Genomic DNA, 18,966 nt, shown 5'->3' with positions numbered 1-18,966 from the left:
GGTCCGGTGGAGACGAAGCGCAGAGGGAGGCCGTTATTTTTAGACCCGGCGACGAACCGCGTCCGCGGGACGGGTCGGTCTTGGTTGTGGCTCCACCGTGGCTGCAGCAACGCCTGAAAAATGAAAATCGTAGAACGCAAAAAAAAAAAATAATAATGTTCCAGCCTGCGGTTTGCCTCCCCCAAGTGAGCGCACTCGGTTTACGCACTGGTCAGTTTACGCATTTAGCGGGCGAAAGTATGCCATCACTTATCGGGCTGCGCTAATCGCTGCTGCCGACACGAACGCTTTCGTGTCTGACACTAAACGCAGCAGCAGGCAAACACAGGAATCCGGTGGTGTGCAATTCACATCAGAGTGACTGTGTGGTCCCTCGACGTTATCATGTCCATCCAAGTGGCCTCTTGGTGATAGCGCGGGCATCAAAGCTCTTCGACGGCCGTCGACGGGAACACAGGGGGCCATTGCATTTTTTTTTAGGCGTGTGAATCTATAGCATGTATACTTCAAGCGGTGAGTCATTTACGCGCAAATTGGGTGAGAGTAACGTGGCGCGAGGGGGCTGAAGTCTGGGTAAATGTTGCAGCGATATTTCTCTCAGTTCTGTATCTTGCGGAGTGCACAGGCATATTTTCCGTATGCATTTTAACGAATAGAAGTCAAATACACCCACAAAAATCTTCATTTCAGTGGACATGATGTACACACGCTAAACACAATTGTCGATGTTTGTTTCTCGATAGATACGGGGTTAGTGGACTTGTTTTAAAGCCAAGATTTCACGAGGCTAAACTCGATCGTCTCCTGCAATGTGGTCCCTGTTTTTTTTTATACGTGCGCACTGGCGTTTGCAAGATGTGATCTCGCGCGTGTCTAATGAGAATGAAAGTTGTGCCAAGAAACACCGAACTTTGTGCTAGTATATAAACTTTCTGGAGCCGCCGCACGAACTGTCGTCGAACAGCCGTGCTTCTCAAGTTTGAAGCAGGTTGTATACGCAACTGCCTCGAATTTGCCAGTGCGAGTCTTCGAACGACGGGCACGCAGGAAGAAAGATGCGATTATCGCAAAGGAATAGGCATTTTGCCGCCACGAAGAAATGTGCCCCGCCGCGGTGGTCTAGTGGCTAAGGTACTCGGCTGCTGACCCGCAGGTCGCGGGTTCGATTCCCGGCTGTGGCGGCTGCATTGCCGATGGATGCGGAAATGTTGTAGGCCCGTGTGCTCAGATTTGGGTGCACGTTAAAGCACCCCAGGTGGTCAAAATTTGCGGAGCCCTCCACTACGGCGTCTCTCATAATCAAATGGTGGTTTTGGGACGTTAAACCCCACAAATCAAACTATCACGAAGAAATTTGGATGGTGGGAGTAGAACGAACGTGCGCGTTGCTTGCCTGCTTCGTGCAATTTTCTCGGTTTCAGTGTACGTCGGTGCGCATTTCCAGCGAGCTGTAACGCAACCGCCATGCGTAAAGCGCGCTTTCAAATTCGACCAGCAGTGACCATAGAGGAACATACTATATAAAGAGTGGCCACTGGAGCCTTTTTACGGTTCAGCAAGAAAGGGTCTGACCAACCGCTAGGTGGCGTACCCATTGTCGCTTTTATTCTTAAGACATGTAATAGCATCCTCAAGAGGACGATGAACACCCAGGCTTTGCATCGATTTTTTGCAAAGAAAAAAAAAAATTATTGGTGCAATTTTCCATATCGGCTCTACATCATGTGCCGCTGAGGTCGTGTGCCTTACAACAGAAAACAGTAAAGTATGGCAAAAAAAGTGTTGTCTTTCTGCATTTGTTTTGCACAATGAGGCACATTCATGTCGTTTAGATGTACTGTACATGAATGCCCCTTTGTGGACGCATGGGTGAGTAGTCTTGTGGTAAAGACACTCGCTTTCAGAGCATGCGGGCACGGTTTCAAATCCTAGCGTCGGAAAGAAAAACATTTTGTTATTTTTATTTATGCTGAAGACATTGTCGGGTCTGACCAACCACTCGTGGCGCTGAAAGCAGTGCAGTATGGGCCGCAGGGCCGAACGGGAGTGCCCGCTCTTTATGTATGTTTCTCTATGCAGTGACGGTTTTTTGGTCGTTTATTTTTCAGGCGCTTGGTATGTGTGTGATCGCGCGGCTTTTTCCACTGGCCTGGGACTGTCCAACCGAAGTGTATGCTCAGGCTCGTCCGGATAACTCGGGAGTCATTTGCACGACTCAGTCTGAATATTGTTCTTTGGGAACGTCATCACGAGTGCTTTGGTCCAGTCCATAGACTGCAGCGATTTGATCTGAGCTCTGACTCGGTAGTATACCGTCTGCAAACTTTAACGTTCCAAGAACGCGCAGCGGGCTGTCGATCATTAATGTTCTAAGTGAGGGTGGAAAGCAGTTCGAATGTGCTAACTGGCAGGCTTTACATCGTCGTGTATTGCTCCTTTGTAAGGCTTCCGCGTCACGCATCTCAGCATTCTCCATTTCTTCAGTATGACTACTGAATGGTGGAGGCGCAAGATTCAGATTAACCGAGCGAGGTTTACCTCAACTCATCGTGCTCACATGTTTCGACGGGATTTGAATGGCGCAGGCTGCCTTTCCCAGACGTTTCACCCCTGTAGGTAGCCGAGTGTCGGGCCGGGGGATGCCTGTGCCCATTTTGTAATACCGGTGGGTATCCGGCGGCACGTGGATTTGAACCCACGACCTCCCGCAGCCGAAGCGGACACTCTACCACTAGGCTAAAGCTGCGCTCAGTTTATGTACTTTTTTTCACTTTTTTTTTTCACTGCACTAACGTATCATGGGTTTGTCGTTAGTCGCTGCTGCCCGCGAGGATTATTTCTAGATGCATGTATGCATTTCATTGATATTGCTTTAAATAACATATACTTTGTCAGTCTGCTCATATATTGATTCTGTGTTTGTTTATAGGAGTACCTTTTATGCCCTTATTTTTTCTTCTTGAAGAAAAATTAGAAGAAAAAAGAATACACGAGTGGTAGTTGTAAGCGTTTGTCTCGAACGGGCTGTGCGCTAAATCAGAGTACACGTAGTTCAAGACAGGCGGAGAAGGTGTCACAAAGGCAGGACAGTGGAGCGCATTGAGGACCAACTTCCGGTGCACCTTCGGCACTGCGACGAAGTGCAGTGCTGTTCGGACGAGCCTCGCACGTCGGAGGAGGCGAAGAAGAAGAAAAAAAGGGGGGCTTTTGTTTTCTGTGGCGTTCGTCCAAGCCGCTATTCTCGCTCCGAGCGGGAATCGCGGTCACGCGCTGTCCTCCTCCACGGGTCCCGCGCTTCTCTGCCTTTCCATCTCCGCACGGGCTGGCGACCCAGAGGAAGAAGAAGAAGCCCTGTGATGGCTAACAGGCATGCCCCGCTGGCCGGTCCTGCAAATGGGCCGTGGCGCTTGTGGGGTGCACGTCTTCTCGAGCCGAGGCTCGCTATGGCTTTACGAATGTTTTCGCCGCGTGGCGAACTACTTTCGGACACGTCGGCGGCGTTGTCTCGTTTGCTGGAGACTGAAGTGAAAGCCTCTGGCGCTTGTGCTTAGCGAAAGCGAAATGAGTCGCTCCGAGTTTCTGCGCGCCTACGTCCCTCTGTGCAAGGCTCGGCTCCGAAAAGGAAGTCGCCGCGTCTAAAGCACTTCGTGACGCCGAGCGGCCATCCTGTGACTCTCGCAGGGCACTTTCGAGGAACTTTGTGGGGCCCTACGGAACGGTTTTTTTTTTATGTGAAACATGCAAACAAGCTTATATAGCATGACAGGAAATGCGTCTGTCTTAGAGCTTCTGGCGCTGGTTGCTAAGTAAACGTTATTAAGCACGAACTCAAGCAATGAGGTCGCATCGATTTCTGCTGTATTTATCTTTTTTTTTGCGAAACCCCCTACTAATGGTGTGCACCGTCCTTGTGGAGCCTGCAGCATCACAACATTACTTCTCTCATAACCTTTGTAGTTGTGTCACGCGTGTCTCAGTATGATAGACTCGCCTCTCAGCGGAACTGCTCCAAATCTCGCATGTGTGTGTGTATATGCTGAACACGCACTGCGCGGAGAAGGGAAGTGTTCTGCCGAGGCAGCAGAGGCATCAAGAACTTCTCAACTAGCCCGTGAGCTACCAGAATGGGCTGCTAAACATCCAGGTCGCACTTAATCGTGACCTCCTCCTTCTTTCTATTTCATTCGCCCGTGTGTTTATTTCGAGTATTTCGGTTTTAAGCTGTAATTTCACCATTCATGGATCAGGCTTGGTGGAGGGATAGTTCACTGACCGTAGGGAGCATCGATGCCGGTTGGAATTTCCAAGTTTACATTGAGGTAGAGAACCTTGGTCGTGCTCATGGTTTGTTCGACTTTCGGCATTCGGAAAACACACGTGGTGATCTCTTGTATCTTTATGAGGGGTTAGTGTTGGGGGGGGGGGGGGGTTTCTTAAGCCTGTTCACAAACCGAACTTGGCAGCCAGTATGATATGTAATATGGGCTTAAAATTACACGCCTCTCTGCCATTTCTCTACGTTTCTCTCTGTCTCTTTTCCAGCTAGCTGGTATTGGGTTCATAAAATGCGAAGCGACAAGAAAACAACATAACGCAAGGGAACCAGACAACACACAGTCTGGACGTGTTCTCTCGTGGTCGTGTTTGCACGCCTTTTTTCTGTTGTTTTTACGATGCCTGCAGCATGTGTGTTGACGGAGCTGGGGTGCACGTATTTGCAGTGCATCTGCGCGTTAGGTCGAGTACCGAGAAAGTCTCACGAGTGGAAGCGAATGTGAGCCAGCAGAACGAGCTCTTTTTTTATCAACAGGCCGTCGTCTGTGTGATGTGGTCTATACGCGTCAGGGCCGTGCATTTCTTTTTTTTTTTTGTCTTCGGGCTCCCGTCGTGCCATCTCTGTTGCGTTAGATTGGCCATAAACTATATTTCCCAACGCACGTATACACTGTCCCACTTCGGCGTCCTCGTCTTCGGCAGCGCTTTCGGGGTCAGCGGGGAGGACCGCCCTGATATACACGACGGTGCACACGACCGTGCTGTCGCGGCGCGGGTGACTTGCTTCACGGGAGCTGAAATTCGTCCCCTGAGTAAATCGTCAACGCGATATGTCATCTGTGAGTCGCAGATTACTAAGATACTCTCAGTTAACTCTCATCTCGAACTCTTCACAATCTAGGGCCTTGAAAACCTTCTCTATAAACACGCGGTGGATAGCATCGGAGGGATCTTGTCTCCCTGCCTTGCACCCTTCTTCATTGGGATTCTGTCAGTTTCTTTATGGAGGACTATGGTGGCTGTGGATCTGCTGTTTGTTTCTTTTAGTACGTTTATATAGGCTTCATCGATGCCCTGATTCGGCAGTGCCTGCATGACGGATGATATCTCGACCGAATGAAATGCCTTCTCGTAATCTATGAAGGATATGTATAGGGGTTGGCTGTATTCCGTGCATTTCTCTATCATCTGGTTGATAGTGCCCCGCCGTGGTGGTATAGTGGCTGGGGTACTCGGCTGCTGACCCGCTGGTCGCGGGATCGAATCCCGGCTGTGGCGGCTGCATTTCCGATGGAGGCGGAAATAATGTAGGCCCCGTGTGCTCAGATTTGGGTGCACGTTGAAGAACGCCAGGTGGTCAAAATTTCCGGAGCCCTCCACTACTGCGTCTCTCATAATCATTTAGTCGTTTTGGGACGTTAAACCCTAGATATTAAAGAAATTATTATTTACACACTTCGTATGCACGGTGGCCAGTTTTTTTATAGCCCAACATCTCCACCATCTTTCAACAGGTCTGGTGTTACCTTGTCATCACCAACAGTTCTGCCTCTTGGCATTCCCTCTAGGGCTTTCTTCACTTCCCTAGTCGTTACTTGTGGGATGTCAGATTTATCTGGGCCATTACTGCTTATTACCATATCATCTTGGTTTTCTAGGCTGCTGTATATATCTATTTAGAACTCTTCTGCCACTTCAACTATCTTATCCATATTGGTTGTGACTTTGTCTTCCTTGTCCATTAATGCATACACCTGGATTTCGCCTATATGCACTGTTTTGCCTTCACAGCTTTTGGTGGAGCATGCAGCTGAATACGTACTAACAAAACGCTTCATCTGTCGCGTCTTTTTTGTCCGTGTTTTTTTTTCCGTGCCGTAAATATCTCCACATAACAAAACGATTTGTACGCATATAAGGAGAGAAGGAAAACTGATCATTTATTTGCGACTGTGCTTATCATAACCCGAAATGAGGAGGCAGTTTGGAATTGAGAACGCGCGGCGATTTTCGCTCATGCATGGATCTGATCACTGAGAGCGGAGAAGCGGGCTCTTTTTCGCCTTCATTGCGCTTTCTGTACTGTCTCCTCCTTGCCGATTCGTAAAACTCGTGGACAATGTGAGCACTAATCTCCGCTCGTCCTGTCAAAAAAAAAAAAACAAGTTGATCCGCACGATGCGAAACGAGGCAGAACGGTCGTGCGACTGCGTGGTTGCAGAGCAGGACAATTCGTCACTCGTGTATGGGCCAATTGAGAGCTTAGTCCTTCATGATGTTGCGCGAAAACTGCTGACGTCACCGGTCACGAATTGCGGCGAACAGGCAGGAATTGCCGAGAGAGTATATAACGCACGCTTTCTTTGTATTTTTTCGGGAGGAGGGGCCCCTTAAGTCATTTTAGATGCTGCTATACCCATAGCAATCGTGCCCAAGGATGCCCCGACGCGATGGTATAGAAACTCGCTGAGAACTCTATATACGAGCCTCGCCGCGGTGCTCTAGTGGCTAAGGTACTCGGCTGCTGACCTGCAGGTCGCGGGATCAAATCCCGGCCGTGGCGGCTGCATTTCCGACGGCGGCGGAAATTCTGTACGCCCGTGTGCTCAGATTTGGGTGCACGTTAAAGAACCCCAGGTGGTCGAAATTTCCGGAGCCCTCCACTACGGCGTCTCTCATAATCTTATAGTGGTTTTGGGACGTTCAGCCCCACAAATCAAATCAACCCTATATACGATCGTCGTTGCGCCGGCAGAGGAGCTGCGCATGCGCTGTGAGCGTGGTGCGATCCCCATTGAAACGATCCGTATGCGATGTCCAATAATTCCGTATGTTTCCGTAAGAATCTTACGGAAATATATGTAAATATATAGGAAACATATGTATTCATACGGAAACATACGGAACTATTGGACATCGCATATACGGATCGTTTCAATAGGGATCGGTCTGCTCGACCTCTGCGACCGTGTACCACCACGCACATATCGCTTGACAAGAGGTGCCTGTTATCGGGCCGGTTGTCTGCCTTTTTGCGGTGAATACGGTGCCGCGGTCGGCTCTCCTCACGAAATGCTTCCATCGCGTTGTGAACCCCCTGGCCTGTGTTACTACCCGCACGTTTCTGGCACAAGGGCCACGCTGGCCGCTCTCATTATTCTTTTCCTCCTCGTCGGCCGACCGGCCACGGTTGACCGTGTTCGGGCGTCTCGTATCGCGAGGAAAGGTATGGCGGTCAGCTGAAGCTGCTATACTCGTCAAGGTCAGTGATGTGCGAAATATACAAACAGCCGTTTAAGAGGATTTCTTTTTTTTCTTTTTTTTTGTTATTACGGCGTTGATTCAGTTTTAGTCTCTTCGTGAACATGCGAACCCCATTCCCCCATCTTTTCTCGTCCCTATTGTGATTGAAACATCACGTGGTGTCATTGCCATTGAAAAGTGAGCACGCTCACCTTTGCCCGACATAATTCGTCGAGCTTAATTGATGAGATCAAAATTGCATAATTCTCTTTCAACTTTATTCGTACGGCGAAGCATTTAGACAGCTTCTTGAAAATGACGTGAAGGATTCCAGTTATAAGTAATGGTCTAATAGTAATAAATTAGTTCAGGAATCCGAAGTCTGTCCGTCTCGCTTTGCATTCTGTCCGCCGCTCTGTAGCGGTTGTTGCGTTGCGCTGCTACATGATGTCGCGGGCTCGATTCCCGACAGTGGCATTGTGACTGGGTGTCGATGTAAAAACGCCCGTGTATCGCGCATTCTGCGCACATCAAATGATGACATGTCATCAAAAGGAATTCGGGGTCGTCCGCTGGAGGGCGTGCCGCGTAATCAGATCGTGGTTTAGGCGTGCAAAATATCAGATTATATTTTTTTAATCTCTCATAGTTCTCACATCGGCACTGGCTTGGACGCCACCGCGCCCTTGTTATCGCTGAAATCGATCATTAAAACAACGACCGATAAGAAGGAATGGAAGGAAGGATATATGGAAATTGGTATGATCAATTGTAATCGCCCCTGTAATATGGAAGAAGTGCTGCATATGCTCCATATCTTAACCCGCAATCAGAGGAGTTTCGTTTGATAGACATCTCTGCGCCGATGCCTTTCTTTGGCCATGAATTGGTTTGTATGCATATACATGAAGGGGCAAGTTCCAAAGAAGAAGCGGCGATAAACAGTGAGGTCTAAAGAAGAGGACAAATGTTCTCTGTCGCAGTAAACGACTTTGCTCACTTTACGCAGCTTGTCGCCAATTCAGTGCGTTGATATGTTACGTTTCGAACTATAGCTTCGAATCTCGACAGGCGAAAAAAAAAAAAAAAGAAGAATCGATCACGGTGCCACCTTTCTCATTCGCGCCGGTTTACCCAGCGCCTTCCAGAAAAAGTTGGACCTTCTGAAATGCCTTCGAGCTCTCAGAGTGTTTTTAATTCATAAGCTTGAGGCTTTTTGCCCCACAACAATAATAATTGTCATCTTCTTTGCGTGTTTTTTTCCCTTCATCCCGCCGGTAAATTTGAATCGCGAATGGCATGATAGAACTGTCATCCTGACACATAAAGAAGCGGTGAGACCGAAAGGAAATGCAAGCTAGTCATATGGTGTTGTTGGACGAAAATACTCCCCAAAGGTGGTGATGGAACTTTGTTTGGTGCGCTCTAAATAATAATAATATAGGTGTGTGTGTGTGTGTGTGTGTGTGTGTGTGTGTGTGTGTGTGTGTGTGTGTGTGTGTGTGTGTGTGTGTGTGTGTGTGTGTGTGTGTGTGTGTGTGTGTGTGTGTGTGTGTGTGTGTGTGTGTGTGTGTGTGTGTGTAAAAAGCTTGTCTTTTTTTTGCCCCACAAAAATAGTCATTCGGCTCACTTGCGTTCCTCGTATTAGGAAGGCTATCGCAAACAACCTCCATATTGCTATCAAGAATGCTATGTCACGCTGATAACGCTTGCCGTTCGTAAGTTAATAGTGCCGGGTGCGCGCTGATAATGCAAGTAAGGCGAACTAGATATGGAATGATTATCGTTGTGAGACAAAAAGATGCAATTTTTACGCACTTTTAGGAGAAGGAATGATTTCATGAAAATTGAAAGTGGCTTTTCATATTTTCATACCAGAGGCCACATATCAGAAATCTCAGAGTGGCTGTGAGTTCTTCGCGTAAAGTGCTCCCATTTGAACCTTGTATAGTTTCCTAAAATTAACTAGAGGGCACTGTGGCGCTGCGATCGTTCAGCGACCATGGGAGTGATGGGTAGTACACGGATTTGCCTATAATCTTCGTACTTGCAGGTGGCGAATCGCTCTTGTGACACTTGTGCATGGCTGCGAATCGCGTTGTGGCTTCGTTTTCTGCGTTTATTCTGAACATTGTGACCCGATTTGAAATGGTAAGCCTAAAAGATTAAGGTGAACATTCGCTGATTTTTGTTTCGTGACAGAGCAGCTTCAAGCCACCCAAACGCACACAGAGCCAGAAGTACGAAGATTAGACAAATCTGTGTACTACCCATCATTCCCATACTCGCTGAAGCAGCGTACGTCGCAATTCGCACAGCGCCGGAGTTCCTTCTAGTGGATATATATGATTTGTTTAGACCGCATATGTCTCCTCTGATCTTCGTTTTCGTTACAGGCCAGTCGGTTATATAATGTGCGTCAGGCTAACATGTCTTTCATGGCGTGACCTGCCTCGCAGACCTGACCACCCTCCGGCGGCCGCATTCGTTACGTATTTTCGGCGTCCACGCTTGCGCCTACGCAATGCGACAGCGTCTCCGCCTACGCCGGAAACGCGCGGACGGGGAGAAAAAATAGATGCTGATATTTCATCAGGATCCGCTTTTAGAACGGCGTAAGAACCCCCGCACTTGGTGATCGCAGATAGCATCCATGTGGTCTATGTACGTTTGCTCTTTAATGTGGAAATATATGAGCGCACAAGGTGGAAGGAAATAGGACTTGACAGGAAAGACGCTCAACTTACAAGTGAACTTTTATTAGGAAACATTCATTTCACGAGAACACAAAGGCGCAGATGCAACCAACGCGTTTGTGTTCTCTTGGAATGAATGTTTTCTAATAAAAGTTTAGTTGAGCGTCCTTCTACCTTGGGAAGTGAGGACAGAATTTGAGAAGTATGATATAGGACTGGTGATAACTTTGAGAAGTATGATAGAGGACTGGTGATAACTTAGAACTGATTTCTATCATAGGAAAATATTAAAAAAAAAGAACTGACAGACGTGAACATGTAGCGGGTTGATTAACTAATCAAACAACTCCAGATAAGCTGGTTCAAGCCTTTGTTCGGGAATCCATCATGCTTCTTTCAACCTTCTATTTAGCAGAGGCGATCACGGACACTCAATGGCAGGTATTACCTTACCGCCACCATGCCATTTCCCCCCACTGCAATGTCCATCGAGAGTTTTTGCGCGCTCCAAACCCGCTGTGGTCAGGCAAGTGTCCTGCCGATAAGCTCCATTACGCGGGTTCGATTCCCTGTCATGGTGGTCCCTATGCCGGAATACTCGTGTACTTAGATTTAGGTGTTCGTCAAATAATTCCTAGTGGTCTGAATCATTCTGAAGTCGCCCATCTATGGCGCGCCTCATTATTGTGGTTTTTGCTTGTAAAACGCCCTATCATTTTCCTTTAGTTTTTATAATGTGCAATGGGACTGTGTTTGCTAGGTGTCCATTAATATAGTTGTTTATAATCAGGGAAGCCTCTGTTGGCTAACTGCTCGAACATGTGATGTTTAGAGCGATGGCTATACTGTCAGAATTGCTCTTCAAATCAACGAATGACGGCAGCTGTCTTCTTTTCACATCCTCCTCTTCACTGTACTCCACTGTGTTCCTTGCTTTTTGCTCTCTGGCTGCGTTCGACGTTCTAGTTTTATTTCAATATTTATTTCGTTTTTTTTCTTTGCCTTTCCGGCCCTCGCGTGTCGGCGCTCTTGCTGCGCACCTGCCAACCGCGCGGGGTCTGAGCTCGCGTCCTTGTTGGTAAGCGCCCCCGAGTTGTCAAGGCGTTTCGGGGCCGCGAGTGCTCCACGGAACCGTGCAGAGCTGGTGCCGGAAACGTCGCAGCCGTCGAACGAGACTCTGCTCCTGTCGCTGGTCCTGTTCGCCGGCACCTATGTTGTCGCTAGCCGTCGCCGATGTCTGAAATACAATATTCAGCGTACTTAAGCAGTGATCACATCGCGGAGAGAAAGAGAGAAAAAATACGTACTATAGGTTCCTGTATATCCGAAGCTTGTGCGATGTCGTTAATTCATTGCTCTCGGGCTGTTCGCAACGACATTCCGCCTGAATAGCGTGAAAATAATTGCTTTTTTTGCACCGTCTTTACGACTTGGTATCACATACCCCCTCCCCTCGCCACACACAATTCGCCAGTAGCAAATTATTTGTATTTTATTTGTGTACGGATAAATTGGTGTTCCGACAAACAGGACGCGTCTGCCCGCGCGCAGGAATGTCTAACTGATTCAGAGGTACTGTTACGAAATATGTTCACAGCTGATGAAAGCTCGCATCAGGGGACAGGCGAGATCGCAACAGCTTACAGGTGAGGTCCGCCTGAAGCTGTTGGCTGCAGGCTGATCTCGGTCTGCTAGATATGCCGGCAATATGTTTCAATCCGAGAGTCACCACTCGGGAAGCTTGGCTCACCCTTCAGAAACGCAGGCGCGCGAATAAGACGCCTGGACGTCGCCTGGACGTCGCCTGGACGTCGCCTGGACATCGCCTGATGGGCATCGCACCGCGGTGGTATTCCAGCGCTGTCGCTGTGTCACTCCAGGCCGGAACGGAGCGAAATAATTTTGTCCAGTCTATACACAGGCGTGGACTGCAGCTATGTATTCATCGATTTTTTTCTCTGGGTTGATTTCGTCGCTCTCTCGCTTCGAGGGTGCACGCGGTCTGGTTCGCTGACCCGTCTGCTGGCGCTGTATACGTGTCACGTCCTATAGCGTGGAACGACGGAAGTTTTGATTTCGCTTTCTGTCTCAGCTTGTATCGCTTCCTTGTGTCCCCGACGCGAGTCGACGGCATTCGAACCAGCCTACATCGCGAACTGTAGAGTCACTCTGCAATGCACTAGATGGACTGGACAACCAGACTCTCTCGGAAGAAAGAATCCTGCGCTACTGACAGGACTTTATGTCGCAGAGGAAGGCTGTGAAGGCGCCTCTGCGCTTCTTGCGTTCAACCGGCCTGTCCAAACTAATGTGATCGGAACAACCTGAATGTATGCGCACGTGAATTTTTTTTCTAATTTATTTTATATCTCTCTATCCTATTTCCGACCCTTTTCCCCACCACTGTACAGGATAGCAAACCAGTTCTTTTCGCTTAACCTCCCTGTCTCTTCCTTTTATTTCTCTCTCTCTGTCTTAAATGGTCGCGGTGGTGCTCCCGCATATATAGGCCGTAAACATAACAGGACACCCGAAGAATAACGGAAGATTGGGGTATACTGTGGTGAAAAGTTCGATGTATTAGGCAGTGCATGATCTTGCGGAATAATTAATACAGCCATTGGTCGCAATTATTCGCGTGTGATGAAGGGAAACCGTATAAATATATATAGAGCAGTGCATGCAAATTGGCTTGGAGAGCACTGTGCAAGTTGAACGGCGTGTCTAGCGTGATTAACTGCCGTGGGGAATGGTAGACGATTGCTACACTCTCAAAGTCTCGGCGAGAATTTTAAATTATATGATGGATGTTGTGAGCAAAACTTCAGTTCTGTGAAGAGAACGTGTGTCGCACGCACTGTACTATACACATTACAGGAATTATCGAAACGAGTCGTTCGATAATTCCTATGCGGACATGGCGTCATGTTTCTTTTTTCACTTTCGAGCTCCGAGTTTTTCGTGGGTCAGCCTCTTCTGTGCATCAAGAAAGAGGCATTTTGCATTTGAACAAGCGAGAGCGTAGATCCGACAGCGATTTGTTCCCGACGGCGTTCCTGAAAGGCGATACTGTCGACAGTCTGGACTGGTCCTTGTCGATGACTGAGTGGTAATCGCGAGACACGCCTATATAGTATTCAGTCTGCTCGGATAGCGGGAGCTCAGCGCGCCGAAAATGGTATAGTGCGCGCGCTCCTGCAAAGGTCGAACGTCTGTGCTGGAGGTTGTGATTTTATCCGGCCTTGTATGCGCACGGCCGCAGCCGCGCGACGAACACCCGCGGTAGAAGCTCGCCTGGGTGCGCCCGTCCAGTGTTGCTCTGCGCGTGAAGCGATTGTGATGGAACGCTGCACCGCAGGAGAGCGCGACCGTCGAAGCGCAAGCACCATCGAGCGCCGCGCCCGCAAGCCGTACCGCCCCTCGCCAGGGCGCTTCGTCCCTGGCGATTTCTTGTTTTACCACTTCATTGCGTGCGCGGGAGCGTTTGGTGTATACCGAGAGGTCTCAACGCTGTCCTAGATCGTACTTGTTTGCGCGCCGCAGAATAGACGATACCGTTGGCGCAATGGGTTGATTGATTGTATTCCGGTCAGGGCCCTTGTGGGCCTTCTCGGATTTATAATTGCTTGTTGTTGTTGTTCCTGTCTAAACATATTAGCGCTACAAGAAACTATAGAGTATGTTAAATGGCACGTTTTCTTTTTTGAAGGAAAAATTTATCCGCAGACGGTGTGGCATTCATGCTTTGTGTTCATGTTGATGCCCTTTTATTTTGTACGACGTGGATGATGCAAATCAAAGAGCCCGCGAAGACACGTTTTCCGGCGCGTAATTATAGTTGAGAGCTGTTTGGATGACTCACTGACATTGGCACCTCTTACCTTTATGTTTTGTGCGCTCTCTTTACTGCCTTATTGCATCAACTTTTTTTTTGTTGTTGTTGCTTTGTATCGAGAAGTTTGAACTCGCGTTCTAGTATTTATGTCGCAGGATATAGGATGTTAAGTCTGCGTTAAGATATAACACTGAACTTCATTGCTTCCGGAAGTAAGCTGCTCGGTCGAGCGGCCACTAACCGGACGAGCGTTTTTTTGTTTCCACGGTCATTGCTGGTTTGCAGGTGTCTTGAGAACGATTGTGCATTTCAGTTGGACCACCATTTGTTTCGCCTGCTGCCATCGCACCCACCTCGACACGACCGACTGTTTGGGTTTCGCAATGAAGGAATACGACACGCTCCGGACATTCGCGTGTCCCTCCTTCTTGTCGTCGCCGAAAACAACGAGACTTTTACACTCCCACTTGTCGAACCGAGGTGGTCTTTGATAGAGAGACGGTATGAGGAATCGTTGAGGGTGTCTCAAATGTGCGCCGGTGTCTTGAGGCGCTTCTCTTTCGCAACGTTCGGCGTTGTTTCGCATTGCCGAGCGGTATACAGGCCCCGCGCTATTTTGTCTTCCGTGGAGACTCCTCACTTAAACTGGAGAAAGCCTCGCTTTAGACACGGTTCTCCGCACCATCTGTGAGGCGTGATGCAGCACCGTGGCCCTGGGCGAGACGAGGGCGCTGGGCTTCCTTGAAGCAGCGGCATCCCCGGAGGGACGGGAAAGTGGGCGTGGCGCCGCGTAGCGCGGAACCTGGGGCGCCATTCCCCCCATCTCGGTACCGTCTGTCTCCTTTTTTTTCTTGTTTTTCGGAACGTGTGTGCGCGTTCTTTCTGCCTACATTAGCTCTCTGTACTTGCGGGCAGGCTCATTAAAACTGTAACAAGAAGCAAGCAACACACCGTCGCCCTGAGCTATATACCGCCCCTATATGCTGTTGTGTTTTTGTTGCTAGCCCGTGAGAAAGAGTACAACAAGAGCTGAAGCGCTCGCTTATTGGTGTGCAAAAGATCCGGCCGCGTAGTACAATCATTGGGGCTAGGAAGGGCGATTCTTCTCGGGGCCGATGAAAAAAGGGGCCCGCTTATAGCGGGCGATGTTGGAGCAGGCAGTCGGTTTCGGATGCGACCCACCGCATGGCCTATAAGCGAGCACGCCCCTCCCCGCAGACCGTTTGTTACCCTTCTTTCAATTTCGAATGCACGAGTGCGCGGTTTTGTTTATGTTTTTAGCAGATAGAACGGATACAGCAGAGCACGTTCGCGCCGTATCTCATCACAGGGTGCACACTTCCCGCAGTGTCAGGGCAGTTGAAAAACAGAGAAACGACGTCTGTGTGTTCATTTGCCCGTCACATTCGTCGTAGCACACGCGCTAGATCGTGTTTCTTAGGGGAAGGCGTGATCTGCCACGTAGGTCTCGGTAGAGCTATATACTTGAAATAGAGCTAGATGGACATTAGCGTTGACGCTGTTGGAGTGGCTTGGTGAGCTGCTTTTCGCTCTCTTCAATTGCGTCCTAAAAGATCATCGTCATTTATTGCCCCGTGGTGCATATCGGCTCGTGATGGCTTTATCGGACACAACTTTCGTGAAGCGCCGTATTGACGCGGATACACCATAGGCATGCTCAGAGTGTTATTGTTGTTGGTCCCTTAGCAGAGGATGCTTTCGGTGCCATACGTGTCAGAGGGTGCTTTTAGTTAGCTCCAGGTAAAAGTGTATTCTCGTTTGATGGCGCATTTACGTTTACCCAAGAACTGTGTTGTAAGCTAATCATAGGACAACGCGTAAACTGCAACTATGAATTGGACTCGCTGACAAGTCGGTTAGTCTTTTGCGAAAACATTACTTTTTAAGTGTGAGAAGGGTGGCGAAGCCACGTTATGACGTCGCTACCACCTTATGACGTCAAGAAATTGCTCCATGGATTGGCTGAATCTAGTGGATGGTGACTGCCTTTGAGTAAGAAGAAAATCGTTAGTCTACGAGTGCAGAAATAAGTGCTGATGGAGGAGCGCTGCTGAGTGCCCACTTCCGTAAATAAAACACCCGCTCAGTAGCAGCGTATGACCGAAAAATTTTGTTATTTAAGTGAAGTTCAAGGTATCATGTACTATCTGCGTGAATCCAACCCAACTAGTTCAACTTGAGCCAGTGGCAGGACGTTCTCGGTCCACCGGAGAGGAGGAGGAGGGGTGTTCACGCCGACATATATTGCCGGCGGCGGCTGTGTACTCCGACAGCTGCCGATAATGTGAGCAATTTCTTTTGCGACCCACCCGCTTGCCTAGGGGGCTTGCACCGCGTGATTGTAGACCTCGTGAAGGTTGGAAGAAGGAAAGGCGGCATTCGGATGGACGACAGGCTTCCACTTGGGGGGGCACGTTTTTGCCTGAAGCGAGGAGGATCCTTCTGCTGGAAAAAGGGGGGCCGGTGCTCTGGAAGACGTCGGTGCGTGCTGAGCTGAAATCCGATCGGGTCCCGCGGTGCTGCGCGTGCTCCTCCGCGCGCGAGCAGGCCACCAGCTGGCGACGCGGAGCTCTGGTCTGTGGGCGTTCCGCGAACGACTCGGCGGTGGTTAGTGGCTAGGGCCCGCACTGGCACGCTGGGTGTGACGACGGCGACCACTTTTGTGGGGGATAGTTTTGTCGCGTTATTTTGTGGTTGGAGCACACATAAGAAGTAAATACGAGGAAAGTGAGCTTTACTGCGCTATCGTCGAAGTTGGGCGAACTCAACCCAGGGCATCTCGATATTGAGGCTAGATACAGCGTCTCTACATAGTCTTGAGTATTGAGAATCTTCTCAAGTTTTGTACAAGATTGCTCTCCGCCTGTGGTAAAGGTGGCACCGGGCCCCGCCGCGGTGGTCTGGTGGCTAAGGTACTCGGCTGCTGACCCGCAGGTCGCGGGATCGAATCCCGGCTGCGGCGACTGCATTTCCGATGGAGGCAGAAATGTAGGCCCGTGTGCTGAGATTTGAGTACACGTTAAAGAACCTCGGCTGGTCGAAATTTCCGGAGCCCTCCACTACGGCGTCTCTCGTAATCCATATGGTGGTTTTGGCATGTTAAACCCCTCATATCAAGGTGTCACCGGCATTGTTCCAAGAAGGGCGCAATTATAGTCACTACAGCCTTGATGAACTTCCTTAGTAAGGCTATGCTTATGTGAATACGCATATGAAATGTTGTTTATTCTGTAGCCGAAATGATAACCAACCCAATTTCGTACTTTCGCGTGAATATTTATCAATGCGCGCGCTGATAAGAACGCACACACGCACGAACCACCGCGGTGTGTCTCTGTTGTTTATCTCAAATGCTTGGTTATCACAGCATGGCAGAGCGCTACGGAAAAGTGCTCAAATTTTAAAATAAGGAGCTTTAGAGTAGATGCCCCAAAGAAATGGCGTCGAGGCCACTTCGCCTGCGCGAGAACCAAAAAAAGCGTCTGGGTTTTGTGTTGGGCACGTTATTTCTCGAATTTAGCGGGAGCCGCTAAAGCCTGCCTGCCCAAAAGCGTTGCGTCCAACAAACATGACTGCACCGTCTATACTGAAGCGACGGTTAATTAACCAAAACTATAGTGTGACCGATAATAGGAGTGTCCAAAGCGGCGCAGACCCTACTCGAAAGCTCCTGTTTCACCCAAAGTGAGCACTCGCAAAGAGCTTCGGGGCCCCTTTTCGAAAGCTCCCTAATAATTATTATTAGCATTATTATTATTGTGGGGGTTTTACTTCCCGAAACCACGATATGATTACGAGAGACGCCGTATGTGGACGACTCCGGAAATTTCGACCTCCTGCGGTTCTTTCGCTTAAATGCACAAGTACGCGCCGGGCCTCGAGCATTTTCGCCTGCATCGAAAATGCGGCGGCTGGGATTCGATCCCGCGACCTGCTGATCAACACTCGAGCACCATGACCACGCTACCTCTATAGTTTTCCTTGACATCGATTTCCGCTGTCCAATTACGACGATGAATGTTGCACTTTTTGTGTTATTGTACGTGGAACATACGTTCATGTTAACGTGTGTTATGATGCCCCACCGCGGTGGTCTAGTGGCTAAGGTGCTCGGCTGCTGACCCGCAGGTCGCGGGATCGAATCCCGGCTGCGGCGGCTGCATTTCCGATGGAGGCGGAAACGTTGTAGGGTGCACGTTATATTTGGGTGCACGTTAGAGAACCCGAGGTGGTCAAAATTTCCGGAGCCCTCCACTACGGCGTTTCTCGTAATCATGTGGTGGTTTTGGGACGTTAAACCCCACGTATCTATCAATCTCCGTGTTATGATTGACTGTAAGTTATAGGGGACGTGGTCACTTGTGCGAAGATTTGACCAGTAAGTTGGACACGGGGTCGTATCAAAAACTGCACTTGCACGGGCAGGTTCACTCTAGTAAACCACGTGTCGTTCAATCACTATTGGCGCCATTTCGGATTGACGCAGCTGTCGACCGATTTCGAGTTCTCGTGTCGTGCGCCTCGGTAGTTTTTGCGGGGCTCGGCTGCTGATCCGAAGGTCGCTTCATCCCGGCCGCGCAGGTTGCATTTCGGTGAAGGCGAAATGCTCGAGGTTTATACACATTGTCAGCGCACGTTAAAGAAAACCCGGTGGTCGAAATTGATCCCTGCAGTCCCCCACTACGGCGTGGCTCACAATCATATCGCGGGTTTGGCTCCTAACACCCCTGAAATATATTTTATTCGCGTGGCCACCCTGCGCAAACGTGCATGTGTTGCGCGCCGCGTCTATCTCGATGTGGGCGCAGTGAAGGGTTTGTGGCGGCCCTTGCTTGTATCTGAGTGCGGTTTCTGCCGATGACCTCCCGAGGTCGCGGCCCGCTCGTCCCTGTTCCT

At 49.3% G+C, this 18,966-nt stretch overlaps 1 protein-coding gene across 3 annotated transcripts in view; it reads left to right on the top strand.

Annotated features, from left to right (window-relative positions):
- LOC119175737 (rhotekin-2) overlaps positions 1-18,966 on the top strand; it is a 169,755-nt gene that overhangs the window by 81,511 nt on the left and 69,278 nt on the right. The gene's annotated exons all lie outside the window — the stretch shown is intronic.

This window comes from Rhipicephalus microplus, chromosome X, assembly GCF_043290135.1.
Source record: "Rhipicephalus microplus isolate Deutch F79 chromosome X, USDA_Rmic, whole genome shotgun sequence".
NCBI lineage: Eukaryota > Metazoa > Arthropoda > Arachnida > Ixodida > Ixodidae > Rhipicephalus > Rhipicephalus microplus.
This window is presented reverse-complemented; position numbering and strand designations above follow the sequence as displayed.